Here is a 19,301-nt window from a genome sequence, read left to right as displayed (position 1 = left end):
ATAAAATATAATGAGTAAAATTTATATTTTCGTAATAGTTAGAAAATCACCTGTATAATTAACAGAATTAGCTGGAAGAGAATTTCTCTCATATGCAAGCAAAAGGGACATTGTAACTGAAATACACCCATATGAATCAATTTTGAAATTGAAAGCTTGTGAATCTGTACCGAATCGAGAAATCTGTATCAATACCCAAACCTATGAAAACAGTCTGTGAAAAGGGTCCATTTAATTTACAACAACTGCTAAACACCTTAAAAATATCAGATTTACAAACATTCTAAATCAAAAACATCCAAAAGCCTCTGCTGAACGTCTTATTGACATCCGAGAGAAAACGTCTAATATATACGTTTAGCGTTTGCGCAAATAACGTAAAAAATAATACGTCTTCCAGATGTATCCACACACATCAAATAGACTTCTTGGTCTAATTTGGGCATCAAAACTCCAAACTGGGTAGACTGCCAAGACGATCGAAGCAACAGCTGGCTGCCAAGGTTACAGATCAAGGAACAGCACAAAAACTATTTTCTCTTTGAAAGCGTTACAAATGAAACGATACTAATCAATTTCGGACCGTGGCAGGGTTTTCAACTCCGCTGAGTAATGAGTCATTTCGGATAACCTGTTTTAGTATGAAGACCTGTGACAGGTTGAGCTTTCACGCTATAAGATTGAAGATAATCTGACTTTATAATGGAAAATTCTCTTAATGAAATGGCACTGTCTACGGCTCCGTGGAGTTCACATTTAAGCAAAAAGTTTCTTTCGGACCAAGTTTAAATAAAAAGGAAAGAATCATCTGTTTGCCATCTTACCTCGCCAGAGATGAGAAGAGCATCCCGTTGTAAGCGAAAAACGATATAATAAACCGACTCCTTGTGTCAAAACACACGTATTCCCAAAGAGACGCGCCTTTCAGGAGCAACAACTCAACACAGATCTCTGAACACAGCGAGCGCATGACTGACAGCTCCAGCGAGACAAGCCACGCCCCTCCTAGACGCTGATTCGCCGCGGCGCAGACAGATCCCCGCCTACAATGACGAACCCGTATAATTTGCTCTCTGCACTGTCAATCTTTTCCTTTAACGCCACGGACATCATGATGGTGCTGTTTTGGGACAATTTTGCGTAATTTGTTTTTTTTTAAATATGTCATCTTGGACTTACACTGGCACCCAGGGGCATGGATGCAGAATCATTCAAAGTCAAACACAATAGTTTTCCGTTGCGGATGCTATTGTAGAGATTCACTATTCACAATAACACGGCGGCTACTGATGTTAACCCTTGTGCGTCAATAAAAAAAGTTACTCAGAGGTCCTTAGAAGAGCAAAAATGTCCGCGTCAAAAAACTGCCATAATAATATTATATATTAATATTATTTTCCACTTTCAGTGAGTTAATTTTTTTAACCAACATCAGTCCTGATCATAACTACCAAATATTCATTAATTTTCAGGATATTAACCCTTTAAATGCCAGTTTGTTTACATAATGCCACTGTTGTTTTTTTAATAAAAAAATAAATAAAATAAATAAAAATAATTATTTTCCATATTCTGAATGCTAAGGGGAATTTCTTTCTATTATTATTATTATTTTTATTATATTTTTATTATTATTATTTTCACAGTCTGGGATATATCAATGATCAGCAACAACATTGATTTCGATGCATTATTATTTTTTGTGCAGTGTCAGATTTAAAAAAAAACAAAAAAAAAAAACCTCACACTCAGGACCTTAGAGGACAAAATGTCCACGTCAAAAAACTGCCATAAAAATATTATATATTAATATTATTTTCCACTTTCACTGACTTTTTTAACCAACATCAGTCCTGATCATAATTTACCAAATATTCATTCATTTTCAGGATATTAACCTTTTAAATGCTAGTTTGTTTACATAATGCCACTGTTGTTTTTTACACACACACACACACACACACACACACACACGCACACACACATTTCTCAATACACACATACAAAACACACTCTGACATCCATACCAACACACACACACAATTTTAGCTGCATCATTTATTCAGTTGGCCTGCAGTGCTCTATAATACAGCAAACAGAAAATAGGGGAAAAGCTTGTATATGCTCCATAGGCTAAACATGAGGAAAAATGGCGCCATCTGGTGGAAAATATTACAAATTAAAATTCTGAAGCCAGGGCTCCGGAATGAAAGCATAATATCATAGAATTCATGATTTTATGCTTCAATGGCACTGGGATCAAATATCGCAGTTTTAATGGGTTTCAGTGGGGACATTTTTGTCCTGAAGGTCCCGAGTGTAACTATTTTGTGTACACAGTGAATTATAGATGCATTATAGGAACTGATGTTGAAATATAAAAATTCCCCCAAAAATACACACCTTTGGCAAAACGTATTCCGTTGAAAAAGACAAAATGACAAAAATGAAAAAGACAAAAATGTCCGAAGGTCGCACAAGGGTTAAGCAAGTAGTGTTCAGCTGGTCATGTGATCCTTCTAACATGGTAGTCCCCACAAGGGGACCCTCTCCATAAACAGCGTTTATAAGGTAACTGATTTGACTGGTTTCAAAATTTACTTTAGGAGCAAACCTACAGATTAATGATGCAATGAAAACATAACAATTCATTTGTTTATGATCATGTATCTGAAGTAAAATAGGACCTCTTACAACATCCACTTCTGATGTGAATTATTATAAGGCATATATTATAAAACTCTCAGTTAATTTTCTTAAGTTGGCTTATGATTATACTTCTGCCTCATATTATTGGTATGAATATGCTCCTGTAAAAGGTCAAGTTATTTTTAGCTCTGATGAGAGCTACCCTGTGACATGTGTGCCATCTTATAGCCTGACAAGAGTCATGTTTCCTGTTAAGACTTACATTTCACGTACATTTGTTTTACCTTAAAGCAACAGAAATGTGAGAGACACTGACCTAGATGCAGTTTCTGTTTTATTGTGTGCAAAATAGCGAAAGTGTGGGAATAACATATTTTATTAAGACACAAAATCATTAATAATACATGAGCAATTCCTTTAACAGTGTACATGCTCCATAGTTTTACAACGTGTGTGTTTGTTTGTGTGTGTGTGTGGGGGGGGGGGGGGGGTACTTCAGGGAAGATAACAGAACATAACATACTGTATATTACTCTATTGTAAGCTACTGTCATATATTCAAATAAAATGCAGATTTATTAGAATAGACAAATAGGATGGGACTGTACTTTGCATTGAGTGTAGTACTTATAACTGGTCAAGCATGGTGCTAGCAACGCCAAGTTTACAGGTTGAATCTCAGGGAACACCAGTGTGCTGCCAGCCATGTCATTTTCTAATATGTATGATCAGGGTTTAAAATGAACTGAAGTCCCAACAAATGCGGGTGGAAATCAACAGGTAACACTGTCAACTCATGAGAAGAATGTTACAACATCAGGGGCCGTTCACATCGAACATGTCCTTGGCCCCTTACATTTTCCATGACATTACCTCAGCAAACAAGTCGCGTGTCCTGTATTTTCCGTCAGCTGTTTAAAATCAAATTAGCGATGTCCGATTCATGAACAAATCACCCTTTTGAGTCGGTTCTTTTCAATGAATCATTCAAACGATTCTTTAGCAAAATAGTCTGAATCGGTTTGCAATTGATTTGGATTTGGAGCGCTTTCGTAAAACAGTAACAAACAGGGCCCTGGATAAGGTGGAATGTTTACCTACTCTCAACTGAAACTATTTAGCAAGTGTGCTTGCTTGAAAACACCTTTACATTTCTTTAAAGTTGGGGTAACCCCTGCTTACAATGGGATCGAATGGGGCCAATCCATAAACGTTAAAATTTCCATCACACCGTTGTTTTTCCTTTTGTTTAGTTTTTTTTTGTTTTTTTTTGTTTTTTTTGGATTTTCTCCCCAATTTGGAATACCCAATTCCCAATGCGCTCTAAGTCCTCATGATGGCGTAGTGACTCGCCTCAATCCGGGTGGTGGAGGACGGATCTCATTTGCCTCCACGTCTGAGACCGTCAATCTGCGCATCTTATCACATAAGCACGTTACCACGGTGACCTAGCGTGTGTGGAGTCTTCACACTATTCTCCGCGGCATCCAAGAACAACTCACCACGCGCCCCACCGAGAGTTAGAACCACATTATAGGGACCACAAGGAGGTTACCCCATGTGACTCTACCCACCCTAGCAACCGGGCCAATTTGGTTGCTTAGGACACCTGGCTGGAGTCAATCAGCACGCCCTGGATTCGAACTCACGATTCCAGGTGTGGTAGTCAGCGTCTTTACTCGCTGAGCTACCCAGGCCCCGTTATTCCATTTTTTTTTAAATTTGGTGCCACCATTGATACAATGTATACCTTGAAATGCAATGTACTGTAAGTCACTTTGGATACTTTGGTGTCTACCAAGTGCATAAATGTAAATAAATGGTTTTGATGAGTTTTTATGATGGCAAAGTCTTGTTACATACTTTATGGCGTAAAAAAATAACAGACACCACTGCAGAACATTCAAAGGTCATATTTACAGATCTGGGAATGCCATCCATCCAGTCGTGGAAACATTGCATCACCGTGGCTTGAGGTTACCATGGCATTTACATTTAGTGGTATTCTCCCTGTTCATTCCATGTCTCTTTATTGTAAAGGGCGACTTTCCATCCACCCAACAGGACATGGGATATAATTGCTTCCTTCTTGGATGTTCCCGTCCTGTATTCTGTTTTGTGTGCTTGTCACATTCCGGTTTCGCCAGTGGTGAGAATATTTATCAAGCGCATTTATTTATATTGTTTACACAGGGCAGCCTGCTGCGCACATTCTGAGACACATTTGGACTCTCCAGCTGAGGCCCATAAAAAAGTTGCATTTGCGTTTTGTTAATGCCTTGCCGAGAGTTGTGTGAAAAGCTTTGGGCAGTTCCTCCCCTTCAATAGGGACTCACGACAGACCACTTTCCCTTGGCCAGCTTTGTGATGAGGCAAACAGCAGTCATTTGCATAAAGGGGAATTTTCATAGGCAAACTCACTGTAATGGCTGACTTTGAGAGATTTTACAAAATTAGTCTTCATGTGAATAGAGGGATGACACAAGCTTACTGGGTAGATTCCATCTCAATACAACAAGAAAAACAAAGGGACAAGCCACAAAAGGAAAACCATTAAATGCATAGGGGAGCCAGGCACCTTCAGAACAGCAGTCACTGTGACTGTGGGGTACCCAAGCATGACTATCACAGATAAGAGGCAAATACAAGCGTGTCAGAAAGTGTTAAGGTGGACAGAGACATATGGAAGCAGCCTGCAGACATGCCTGTTACTGATGCCACAGCAGTAGGGACTCAGATTTCCCACTGATTCACAGTTTCAGGCACAAACAGAAGCCACAGATTTACATGAGAGCGATGAGACTGACAGCCACTAACACAGACACAGCGTGGTGTTGCCGGAGGGTGAAATAACTGGCCCTCATTGAGCCGCAGTATGGGAGCAAATGCTGCAGAGCAGCTGCAGAGATAGAGACGTCGACAGGCTCAAAGATGTGTCTTATCATAACTGGCCTGTGAGGAAGCATAATCTATGTCCCACTGGTCCAGAGAAACAACAGCACCGTAGCTGGAGAGCATTTAGAGAGATCCCTTCTTCAGCCTTGCTTGATGATGCTAATAGCTACCTCCATTCATTCCCATTGTAAGTGCTTCAGGGTAACCTCGATTTTGCTTTTGTTTTAAAAAGGAGGGACGAGTCTAAATAATTTGAGTGGTAATCAACAATTCGCTACATTTGATGTCGATTGAGCTTAACTTGTATTGATCCAGGAATATCCCTTTATCGGGGTCAGTGTTACAACTGTTTTTTTACTTGATTAGTGACTTAGAAATAGTGCAGAATCTTAGATATTTCTTCTTCCCAGATGTTAAGTGTGGTGTCAAACTTTTGGATCCCACAGTAGGATATATACAGTATTAAACTAAAACGTAGCTGAAAACATTATTTGATATATTTGATAAATAATTAGTGTATGAACATGCAGTGGGTGGTGGCTGCAGATTCCGTGCAGGCCAGCTCATAAGTTTGATGTTGTTGCAATACATAAGAATCAGGTCATGCTGCAGATCTCAAGATGACACAATGCTTTGCCTCCCCTAAATGGGACTCATATATATATATATATAGGCATGCCGAATTTGTTGTGAGGCAAAACTCCCCTAATGTAGTGAGTCAGGAGAGGCAGGTGGTGCATCTACATCTGCTGACATTAATGTTTCATGAACAGGGCCTGGGGAAAGGGCAAAGATACATTATCATAAGCCTGCCAAAACTATCATCTCAGCGTGTTGTTCCTCTGAGACAGTTTTCATTTTTTAGAAGTTGTTATTGCTCGTCTGCTGAGACAAATTCATGCAGTTTTGAAATTCTGTGCATTTGATCGTCAGTTTCATACAGTGGAATTCCATGTGCAGGAGTGGCAGTCGCTTTTTGTAGATAGATCAGGGTGACATTTGGTTACCCAAAGAGGAGACTCAAGCATTTAAAATGCAAATTGGCAACCAGCATGTTCCAAAGGCACTGCGGCCTTCTGTAGATTCAGGAGAACATGAGAGAGAGAGATAAGGAATAACAATCCAGCTAGTAAAGACTTCTCAGGTTATTGATAGTGTCAGAGTGACCCCTTCTGGCATGGAGGCTATTAGTTGAACATGAAGTCCCTGGGGCAAACATTCCACCTGGAGAGCTGAGCTCAGCATGGGCCTGAACACACACAAACATGCATCATATGTGCTTTTACCGTTCTAATCCATTTCGCTGTATGTTATAACAAGATGGGAACCAGAGACTGCTGATCATTAGCAGGTGGTGCAAATTCAGCTCTCTTGGGCTTGTGCGGCATACATGGAGGCGGCTGGGCGTTCTTGCAGTGCAGGCTGTTTTCTGGAAGGTACATTCATCATTATTCGGGACAGAAACATATTTTCATTCCACTGTTTAATCATGCTGTGATACTTGAGGCAACATGAACAGATATAAATGCTCTACCCAATCAAATCATAGATTGTATTATATATTGTTTTGTACACTACTGCCTCAAAAATGCCAGTTTTTGCATCAGGATTTTTTTTTTTTCATTATAATGTATGGTGCAGAAGAATCTTATTACAAAAATGATATCTCTGAAAGGCCCAGAATAAAATCTTTATGAGACAGGAGGATGGATGGATGGACAGACAGAACGATAGATAGAAAGATACATAGACAGACAGACAGACAGATAGACAGACAGAAAAAACATAACGATAGGTAGATAGATAGACAGACAGACAGATAGACTGACTGACAAACTGACAGATGAACAGACAGACCGAGAGACAGACAGACAGACATACCGATAGATAGACAGACAGACAGACAGACTGACTGACAAACTGACAGAGGAACAGACAGACAGATATAACGATAGATAGATAGATAGATAGATAGATAGATAGATAGACTGACTGATAGATAGATAGATAGATAGATAGATAAAAAGATAGATAGATAGACAGACAGACAGATAGACATAATGACTGATAGACAGACAGAGAGACAGACAGACAGATAGATAGACAGACAGAGTGACAGAACAATAGATAGATAGATAGAAAGATAGATAGATAGACAGACAGACAGATAGAGATAACGACTGATAGACAGACAGAGAGACATACAGACAGATAGACAGACAGACAGAGTGACAGAACAATAGATAGATAGATAGATAGATAGAGAGATATAGATAGATAGATAGACAGACATAACAATTGATAGACAGATAGACTGACTGACTGACAGATGAACAGACAGACAGACAGACAGACAGATAGACAGAAAGACAGACAGACATAACGATTGATAGACAGACAGACAGAGTGACAGAACAATAGATAGATTGATAGATAGATAGATAGATAGACAGACAGACAGACAGACAGACCAATAGATATATATATAGATAGATAGACAGACAGACAGACAGACAGACTGACAGAACAATAGATAGATAGATAGACAGACAGACAGACAGACAGACAGAATGACAGAACAATAGATAGATAGATAGATCTGATTGGATGAGAGATGTTCCATGAATACTGATGGTCTCACACCATCAGCACTTGGACGCTTCACTGTGTGTATCACTCCGCTTGTGTTTGTGCCATTTTAAACTAAAGTGTAAGAGCAGTGCAGATGTGTTAAGAGCCATCTGTCTCTTTACATTTAGTATTGTGACATTACATATTTTAGCCAGCAGGCAGTGGTGGTTCTGGCTTACTTGGTGCCCTAGGCGAGATCCGACATTGTGCCCCCCTTTATTACTTTTTATTTTATTAACTTTTTATTAAGGAACTATGCTTTAACATACAAAAGTATATATTATCAAATAAAAGAGATAGTTGACCCCAAAATGAAAATTCTCTCATCATTTACTCACCCTCATGACACCCCAGATGTGTATGAATTTGTTCTTTTTGATGAACACAAGCGAAAATTTTAGAAGAATATCTCAGCTTTGTAGGTCCATTCAGTGCAAGTGAATGTTGGCCAGAACTTTGAAGCTCCAAAAATCACATAAAGGCAGCATAAACGTAATCCATAAAACTCCAGTGGTTTAATCCATGTCTTCAGAAGCGACATGATAGATCTTGCTCGTGTGATATTGCTTAAATATATATACAGGGTCTGAAATTAAATTTTTAGCCCACCAGTCAAGGTGGCTGGTATATGGATAAATTTACCAGCCTGCATGTTTAAAGAATTAATTACCAGATAGTCTGTTTAGAATAATGTTTAGATTATTCACTTATTACAGTTATATTATATAGTTGTAATTATAGTCCAACATGAACTTACAAAATGTATATCAGGGTAAGTTTCGTGCTGGCATGGTGTACAGTACACTACTAAGAACCATGGTATAATAACTTAATGTTAAATATGCATTTAAATTAACAGGTCTCATAAATGTTCCTTTCATTAGGCTACTGTGGAAATTACTCTAATTAATAACTAACACATACACAATATGCAATAAACTGTTAAGCATTGAATAGCAGTAATGTTCATGTTAACACGTTATGCTGTATTACCATATATAGGCTACATAAGAATTAATGGTTATTTGTTTTATTATATATATATATATATATATACTGGCGGCTAAACGTTTGGAGTAATGTACAGATTTTGCTGTTTCTGAAGGAAATTGGTACTTTAATTCACCAAAGTGGCATTCAACTGATCACAAAGTATAGTCAGGACATTACTGATGTAAAAAACAGCACCATCACTATTTGAAAAAAGTCATTTTTGATCAAATCTAGACAGCAGCCATCACTCCAACACCTTATCCTTGAGTAATCATGCTAAACTGATCATTTGGTACTAGAAAATCACTTGCCATTATATCAAACACAGCTGAAAGATATTTGGTTCATTAAATGAAGATTAACATTGTCTTTGTGTTTGTTTTTGAGTTGCCACAGTATGCAATAGACTGGCATGTCTTAAGATCGATATTAGGCCAAAAATGGTAAAAAAGAAACAGCTTTCTCTAGAAACTCATCAGTCAATCATTGTTTTGAGGAATGAAGGCTATACAATGCTTTGAAAGATTTCATACAAAGGTGTACACTACAGTCTTCAAACACAAAGGACAACTGACTCTAACAAGGACAGAAAGAGATGTGGAAGACCAGATGTACGACAAAACAAGAGGATAAGTACATCAGAGTCTCTAGTTTGAGAAATAGACGCCTCACATGTCCTCAGCTGACAGCTTCATTGAATTCTACCCGCTCAACACCAGTTTCATGTACAACAGTAAAGAGAAGACTCAGGGGTGCAGGCCTTATGGGAAGAATTGCAAAGAAAAAGCCACTTTTGAAACTGAAAAACAAAAAGAAAAGGTTAGAGTGGGCAAAGAAACACAGACATTGGACAACAGATAATTGGAAAAGAGTGTTATGGATCTTAACCCCATTGAGCTTTTGTGGGATCAGCTAGACTGTAAGGTGCGTGAGAAGTGCCCGACAAGACAGTCACATCTATGGCAAGTGCTACAGGAAGTGTGGGGTGAAATGTCACCTGAGTATCTGAACAAACTGACAGCTAGAATAACAAGGATCTGCAAAGCTGTCATTGCTGCACGTGGAGGATTTTTTGATGAGAACTCTTTGAAGTAGTTTAAGAAGTTCTGAACATTTTTTTCAAATTGCAATAGTAATTTTTCATGTTTAATGTCCTGACTATACATTGTGATCAGTTGAATGCCACTTTGGTGAATAAAAGTACCAATTTCAGTCCATAAGCGCAAAATCTGTACATTATTCCAAACTTCTGGCTGCCAGTGTTATATATATATATACTGTATATATGGTGCTGTATATACTGTATATATGTGCACTTGATGGCAAATGATCATGAACCGCTGTGTAATTTATTAAGGTTGAGACGAAATGTTCCTAATTATCCTTCAGATGAAGATCCTCCAGTGATGTGGACCACAGAGTGTTGTGTGTGCTCTGGAGAGCAGTCTAACCCATCTCTTCCAGCCTTCTCTGTAAAGTAGGTCAGGAGCTTTTCCACAGTTCTCAGTAAACCTCTGATACACTTTTCCTGGGCATTTAGTTCATATCTTTTCTTAAGTGCTTTTGTGCGGGATGGTGATGGTCCCCGGAGACTTTCTCTCGCTGTTTCCTGCCTAGCCGCACACTGCTATAGGTTGCCCTCAGTCTGCTTTTTTAACGCCCACATCTGTGTCCATTAAGGCATGTTTCATGGCTACAATGACACTATATCCCTTGACTCTTCTGTGCAGATAGTCAATAGCTATTGATATTTTCAATATATGTACTCTTGCGTTACTTGTCAAATTCTGTTCTGCTCTATTCTATGGAAAGGGTCAAATCTATATTTCAAATAGCTATGAAACTATTTTTGTTGAATGTGCTTGTACATGCCGTATATAACATGATGATGAGGACCACATACAGATCATGACAGATCCAAGACAGAGCGTCACGGTGCTGTAGTTTTCAATATGGCCTACAGGACTGCTGTGTAAACATCATTGCTGTAAAACAAAACCCATCTGACCTTTACAAATAATTCAAATGTCACGCATTTACTTTGCAGCTCCTTTGGGGCTTGTATTACATAGTAATAGACATCTATGAAACCATATGAAATAGGATAGTCCGAAATCAATACACAGATTAATGCGGACTCACATCCTTACATCATAATGTAGTTTGAATAGCGGTCAGAGAAATGGGGTGTATATTTCTTACTAAAGATTATGACCAGAGTCAGTATTTGAGTCATGATTGTTAGCTTTATAAAGAGGACACATACAGTATATGAGGACATGATCACGTTTTATGAAGACCTAAAACAAGAATTTGACAATTTTCTGTGGTTCAGTAAGAATACAAATGTTATGGTTTCTGATAAGATACGTAACTGTACTCTTCTATACTGTACTGTACTGTGCCATAACCTATTTGATAGACAAATCTATGACATATACTGTATAGACCAATCATACTATAGTTTTCAAATCGTCCTGGATTCTAGCCTGCCAGCAATACAGTATATTGTCAGTGGTCAAATAGTGAGTTCTACTCTTATACTGAGAGCTATGAAGTCCACAGGCCACAATGACGACACAATCAGGAACTTTCCCACTCATTTACTCTGTCCGTATCTCTGGCCCTTTGAGAGCACTAGACATCTGGAGTTGTGCTCCTATCTTATTGCGCTCTAATAGAACAGGCTGTTTAGGACTCTGTTCTACATCCTGAATTTCATTCTCATGAATGCGATTAATAGAGCTCACTGAAGAGCTGCGTCTCCAGGTAACCTCTGTAGATGTGGCCATGATTACCCAAACAGCTATTTGCATTTGTTCAGGTGTCCTTGTAATAGAGGTTTCTGTGCATTTTGCATATACTGTTTGTAAATATTTCATACTTCAACCACTGTAATTACTGTATGTGTATATAGAATGTTTCACAGGTATTATTTGTCTTTGTGTGTTTCTAAACTGGACTTTTTCTTCTCTCGCTCATTCAGGTTTCCAAATTTTAAGTATTATCAGTAATCCTCTGTGTGGACTTGATCAATCTCGTGTGCAATCCCCCCCCCCCCCCCCACACACACCAAATTATAAAAGACTGAATTTATTCATAAATAATATTGTATATGTTTACAGTCTTATGATAAACAGAAAGTAAAAAAAAAAAAAAAATCGAATTTTGTTGTCCTAACCTTGTAAGCATTTGATTCTGTTGTGTTTGCCCTGTCAAACTGCAAATAGTCATATTTCAATCCACTAGATGGCAGCAAGTACTAGGAAAACATATTTTCCCTCTACCACCTTCCATTACAATATGCAGATCTGAAATGTAGGTGGCGCTCTAACGCATCTCAGCCCTCACAGATGTGCTCGTCCATAGACATTCAGTCTAATTTTCAGTGTATGCACCACCCCCAGTGTGTCATCAAAAATCTCGGCCTCTGAGTGGACTAGAAGCTCAATCTAGGAGAGCCAGACTGATCTAAGAAAATTACGTGACTGTGGCGACATTTTTGCAAAATGATCTTGCGTGGTTCATTACACGTATTGCAACAGTTCCGAGGTAAAACGTCCACTGTTTGGTGCTAAAAGCAAGTTTTTAAGGTTAAGGTTAATCCTCTTTTGGATTTTAAATCAACAAAACTGACCTCATTACCCTAAACCTTAAACCTAAACCTAACTAATAGTGTCAGAAAAGTTTGGGGTGGCCATCTCTTTGTCTGACCATTGGTAGACAAGGGGAGTGTTCGGATAACTTGTTTGAAAACAGTAATTATGTGCTGCCAGAAGAGGCGCATTAATTCATGGGCTAACACTGGATGAAGCCAAGGTGCCCACAACTCCCATGGGGGCCCCATTCGCGGTGTCCGTTACCTTATTCTCCCCCATCAACATTCGCGGGATGAGCGTGCATCTCAATGCACAACAATGAAAGCCATCCGTGTAGCGCATGTTCACTGAATATCTGTCCACCCCCCCCCCCCCACCACCACCCTTTTGGATGACTGGTACCTTAATTCGCTCCTGGCAGCCAGTGGAACCAAAATGACACACTTCACCTTTAAATATTTTCTTAAATCTCCAAATCCCTGAGTAGGAGTTTTTTGCCAAGTGCATAAAATGACATGTGGGGCCTTTTTGGATTAAATTTAATCTTTGTGCATTTCTACTGGCAGACTTTAATATAAGATCGTTTTTTCCCTACCCCTCAAACACTCAAAGTGTCGTGACCCTTCATCTCTTTCTGTGAGCCAAGGTTAAAGGCCATCTGCTAATTTCCCTCTTGGTTCAAGGGTTTCAAAATCTGCATTCATTTCCACTGAATATTCTGTTATCTTTTTGAACATGATAACAGCAGAACACTCTTTTCTTTTTTTCCCCTCTCTGTGTGTCTCTTCTTCTTTTTGACTACCCCCACTATAAATTTGTTTGCGAAGGGAGTCACAGAATTTTTCATTACACGGTAATGATCTCCATCTGAAAGTATGTGTGTGTGTTTGTGTGCACTCTTACTGAGCTGAGGCTGTTCTAGAAATTGTGAGTGTGGATAAGGTGATGGTGGATAGTTTGAAAAAGACTCCCTTGAAAATCTTTAAGCCCCTTTTCAAAGGATTACCCACGGCGGCGGCAAACACACCACAATGCATGTGGAGGCACTTTTAGACAAGCCATAAGTTTAATTAGAAACATGGAGCGAGGTCGCAGGGCTATCTACTGAAAAAATAGAACACATTTTAGCCCTGATGTGCACATAGGCACTCTACTGTCAGGATGCAGAGACTTCAAAGAAAAGAGCTGCTTGTGCTGCTGTGCTTTCAGTTGAGTTTGCTTTACTTGGAGAGCTGTTTTCTGAGTATAAATCAATCTCAGACTTCAGAGAACAAAATGATTCTTGGCATTAGTCTGATTAATGTAATTAAGACATAATCACAGGATGGTGCAAGGAACAATTTGGTTGTTTTCCACAGCTTTTGTTTGCCACAAACACAAAATGAAAGTCATTTGATATTTGGAAGCAAGTGAGCAAGTAATAATGTTTGATCAAGTTTCTCACATTTCTCCTTGAGGGGTTTATTCAAATTCACTGTAATCTCGTCTCTTTAGAACACAAGAAACTTGGCTTTGGAAATTGCATCATTTGCAGTTGGAACTGATCTCCTGAGGTGCCAGGCAGAACATTTAATAATTACCTATGAAATCTGATCCCTGGTGCTCAAGGAGAAATTGACTGATTGTTTAAAAAAAAAAAAAAAAAACCCTGGGGTATCAACATCAACATGAAAAAGAAATTGGTTATTACTTTGTATGCTCTCATAATTTGGATGTCATGGAGTCTTGTATAAACATGCACGCACACACACACACACACACACACACACATACACAAAGTACATCAACAACAACTTTCGATGAACATGTCACTATTGATTTCTCTCCTATGAAAACATTAACGTCAGGGAGAAAATAGACCTCACACACCCACATCTATTCATCTCAGTGTGATTACCGGTGTGAGGGCCAGCTCATATTTTTATTTGTTGGAAATTGACATTTATTACGGTTGATGACAAAACGCACAGGCGGCGGACTATATCATCGTCGTCTTCCTCTCCTGCTGTGAGTAACAGGCAATTCAGACTCGAAGGAATCTCTGCTTCACTCATCAGTGTTTATTATTGAGCAGTTTTCTGTGTATTGCAGTCCAACGCCTCGCAGGATGGATGTGCCGGGGTAAAGGGCCACAGTAATTTGTGGATGCGCTGAATTCAAGGTCATGCATTTGATTTACGACGTGCTGAACAATCATAGATTTTGCACCGTGAGCGAAACAGGAGCTGGAGGCCTCTGCAGCTTCATGTGCAGTGCCTGAATGAAGCAGAGAAAACGAAACAGCTTAGTTACTTCCAGTCTAATCTCATGAACATTATTTGACAGTGGAACATTTTTTGCAAAACAAAATTACATGCTTTATTACAGTACACGTTTCGCTGCAGTAACCTGGTGAAATGTCCAGCGGGGGGCGCCAAAAGTGAGTGAAATTGTGTCGTAATCAGACAAGATTTTAATATGTAAAACGTATCTCCCTAACCTAAAACTTTAACCTAAACCTAACCAATAGTGTCCTAAAAGCAGATGAGAAGTAAACAAAACAGACATCCTTATCCTAAACCAACACCTAAACCTAACAGATAATGTGCTAAAAACAAATGCGACATGAAAAGTGTAACCAATCCTGCTCAACCCGCTCCAAGCGGGATTGGAACCGGCTTCAGACGTCATGGGAGGCGGGCGCGCTAACAAGGAGGCTAAAGGCTAGCCTCTAGCGTCAGTTGCTAGTGCACCTCTTGAGGCTCCTCACATACTGTACAGCTATCATGTACCAGCTGGCACCCATTACTCTCACCTCCCTAAACCTCCCTCCCATCAGGGTCATGGCACCACTATAAATGGTCCTGCTCGACCTGCTCCAAGCGGGATTTGAACCGGCGTCAGCCAGCATGGGAGGCGGGCGTGTTAACAAGAAGGCTAAAGGCTAGCCTCTAGCATCAGTCGCCAGTGCACCTCTTGAGGCCAGGAGAGTGAGTTTTACACATACTGCACAGCTATCACGTATCAGCTGGCACCCTTTACACTCACCCCCCTAAACCTCACTCCAATCCGAGTCATGGCACCACTATAACCGGTCCTGCTCGACCCGCTCCAAGCGGGATTCGAACCAGCATCAGCCAGAATGGGAGGCGGGCATGCTAACGAGGAGGCTAAAGGCTACAGCCTCTAGCGTCAGTCGCTAGTGCGCCTCTTCAGGCCAAGGAAGTGAGGTGTACACACTGCACAGCATGTACCAGCTGGCTCCCGTTACAAAAGCACATTTTCTGAAGCAACCACGTTATTTTGTTCAACTTCTATGACCCTTTCGTCTCACATGTCAGCTTGCATGTTTGGCTGAGCTCGAAGCGTGTACTTCCGAGTCCAATGTCCAACACTATCAGGTGAGCTACTGCTTAAGCTAATCACATTGGAATAAATGTGTAAATGTAGAAATCATTATGCTCAATATGACAGCTTTTAGTTCTCCAAAAAATGCTAATTTTGCATCATTTACTCACATATCGTTCCAAACCCATATGACTTGTATTCTTTCTTATGACTTTTTCTTTTCTCTCTCAGTCTACCAGGGTTGACTGATAGCCTTCCAGGTTACTACAGTGTTCAGTGTTGTGGAACAGTGACCAATTAACTACCATCTCACTACCTCAAAACTCCAACCTGCTAAAAATAACTGGACTTTTTATCAGAAATGCTAAAGTGTACTTTGTAAATGGCTCTCCATTGGACGTCATAAATGATGCAGACAGTGGGTTTATAGCTTGTAAACATTAGCTCTTAGTTCAAGTAAAAAATGTAAATATTACACAATATTAGTGGTACATCCTAAGTGGAATTAAACAACCATTACTTAAGCGCATAACTCATCCTGCACGCTTTTTTATTTATATTTTATTATAAAATTCGGTCCACAATAAGATTGCACTTAGTCCAGTCTGGCCCATAACCTAAAATGAGTTAAACACCCCTAAAATAGAATGTCCTAACATCTAGGTGGAATTTTGCACAGGTAAGCACCACTCACTTTTTCTTCAGAAAATGCAAAAATCTAGTTCTTGTCATTGCAGTTTATTATATTAAGGTGTTATGTGTGTAACAAAGCCACTGTAATGTCAATTGTTATGCCTTCGGAATATAAATTTGCTATGTAGCAGCTTACAAAAACACGACAGTTCACAAAAATCCCTTACTTGACCCTAAACATGACTGACCCTTGTCCAGTCACACACTATAGACATCATACACTGTTAAACTAAGTAAAAAAAAATAAAAAATTTATATTCAAGCAAATATGATTCATGCAGCCCAATTCTCACGCAGGGAAGGACACAATTCCCAGTGGGAGCTTCACTAACCTTAGCTGTTTGCCCAGGCATTCCTGGAGGGCTCGAGAGGCCAGACTAAAGTCAGCCCTAAAATAATGCGCTCCACACCCCGTTCCCATGCAGCTCATTCTAGATTTGACAGAATTAGATCTTTCGTCTCCAGCACAGAACCTGAACTGACCACACACAGGTCAATGCTTAAAGGATAGTTTACCCAAAAATTAAAAATTCTGTACACGCAAACTGTGGATGTGTTGTATGTAAATGAAGTGGTGCAAAGCGCAATTTGCTATTTTCCTGAGAAACAGGTCTTTGCGCTAAGACGTTTCAGCAGCACGTCTGTTTTCAGCGCAACGTCTAAATTCAGTTCCTGCATTTGAGTTTGGAGATTCCACCAGCAGGTGGTAATAATGCTCATGTCCAAACTCTAAAAATATAGTGGAACATCAAATTATGTCACGGACAATCACAGTTGTAGCCGTTTTATGAACTATCTATAGGTCATGGTTTACTTTTCAATTATTATTATTATTATTATGTTTAAATTTACAGCTGTATTTATGATCTAATTTGAATTAGTATTTTTCCACCTGTTGTCGTTAGGTGGATTTTTTGTCACTGCAAAAGGGGCCAGTGGATAAAGTATTTGTTTGAAGTATAATTTGAATTTAGAAATATTTTTGGTTTCATTTTTGTTTAGTTTCAATAAATCAGTTTTCATTTTTAAAGCAAAATCGACCGTTAGAAGTAAAGTGTGTGCAAAAATCCACAGCCCAACCTGAAAGTCAGATACAAGCACTGTTAATCTAGCCATGATTTGTGTGTTACTTGATCAGCGTGATTAATAATACTTACATTCTCTTTAATGGAGCCAACATCCAAATCCTGATGAGAACCACATTTTCTCTGCATATAAAAGGAGCTGTCCTGTCATAGAAATATGCCTGACATTCAACAATTCAACAGTTAATCCGCAAAAGGATGTAAGTCCATTTTTCTATTCTTCTAATTCATTGCATACAGTCCATTTACACTACAGACTTCTAATGAATGTGCTGTCTTTATTTATATCGCTGGTGTTTGACAGGAAATGGACTATACAATAGAACGTAGGTGGTGCAATAACCAGAGAAGAACCTCCGAATTAAATTGCTCTTGACCCAGCCCATAAGCGCTTTGAAAGTGCAATTTCGCTAAACCCACTTGCGCCTAGACTTAGCGCATGCTTGTGCAAAAGTACCAAAACTTCATGGCCATGGCCATGCCCAATGACTTAAAGCATAGCACTGCTCTTAGCGCTAGTGCTGTTAAAATAGGGCCCAAAAGCTCTCACATGCTACAGGAGCAGTGCTGTGGTGTCTGCGGCTTGCATATGATCTTTGCAAAGAAATGATTCCCAACTAACAGATCCAAGTCACTAAGCATGCACCAAGGGTGTAGCCAGGAAATTACTTTTGGGTGGGCCTCAATAAAAATGGATGGGCCAAAGTTTCACCTTTTTTTCTCTCCAAATTTTCCTTAACAACTGAAAGGCGGCACATTCAAATGGTTCTTTCGCACTTTCAGAATGCAGAATTTATGCATTTTTTTTGTACTATTTTATAAATATATTGTATATTTGATTTTGGGTGGGCCCAGGCCCACCTCGGCCCACCCTTGGCTACACCACTGATGGTGGCTACCAAAAAAACAAAAACATCTTAAAAAAAAGGCAAAAACCGAGGTTACAGCGAGGCACTTAAAATGGAAGTGAATAGATAGAGCAACTGTACGTTTTTTGGAATAGCTTTGCTTTTTTTTTTTTTTTTTAAAGCATTTGGCACAATGATCTGAGTTATCTGCTTTGAGAATCAAAATTCCCTGTTTTATGTGAAGAGCATCTGGACTTCTGCCTGACATTCTGCAATGAATCGTATGCCTGAGAGCCATCCACATGGCATTACATTTTCTGATTACATCACATGATGAACTATAATAAATATGTGATTCATCATTGACAGGCTAATTAAAACCCCACATTTCAAATGATTAATCAAGTCATTAAAAATGAAAAAAAAAAAGGTTCTTTTTGAGTTGGCTGGAAAACAAATAATTTCAGATGTGAGATAGAGTAACACGTATTATTGAGGCTGTTCGTTTAAAAGTTCAAATGTAAAAAGCTCAGCCACGCTGAAACATTGGCCTTGTTGTTCGCAGAAGCTCCCGTTGCCTA

General features: G+C 39.2%; 1 protein-coding gene across 2 annotated transcripts in view; it reads right to left on the bottom strand.

The window, feature by feature from the left end:
* The window catches only part of LOC127427819 (signal-induced proliferation-associated 1-like protein 2), a 112,940-nt gene extending 111,976 nt beyond the window's left edge, over positions 1-964 (bottom strand). For both annotated transcript variants that reach the window (XM_051675626.1, XM_051675625.1), the window contains exon 1: positions 825-964. The gene's annotated coding sequence lies outside the window, so the exon portion shown is untranslated. The remainder of the gene's footprint in view (positions 1-824) is intronic.
* Positions 965-19,301: the final 18,337 nt, after the last annotated feature.

The sequence above is a fragment of the Myxocyprinus asiaticus genome, chromosome 37 (genome assembly GCF_019703515.2).
Source record: "Myxocyprinus asiaticus isolate MX2 ecotype Aquarium Trade chromosome 37, UBuf_Myxa_2, whole genome shotgun sequence".
NCBI lineage: Eukaryota > Metazoa > Chordata > Actinopteri > Cypriniformes > Catostomidae > Myxocyprinus > Myxocyprinus asiaticus.
This window is presented reverse-complemented; position numbering and strand designations above follow the sequence as displayed.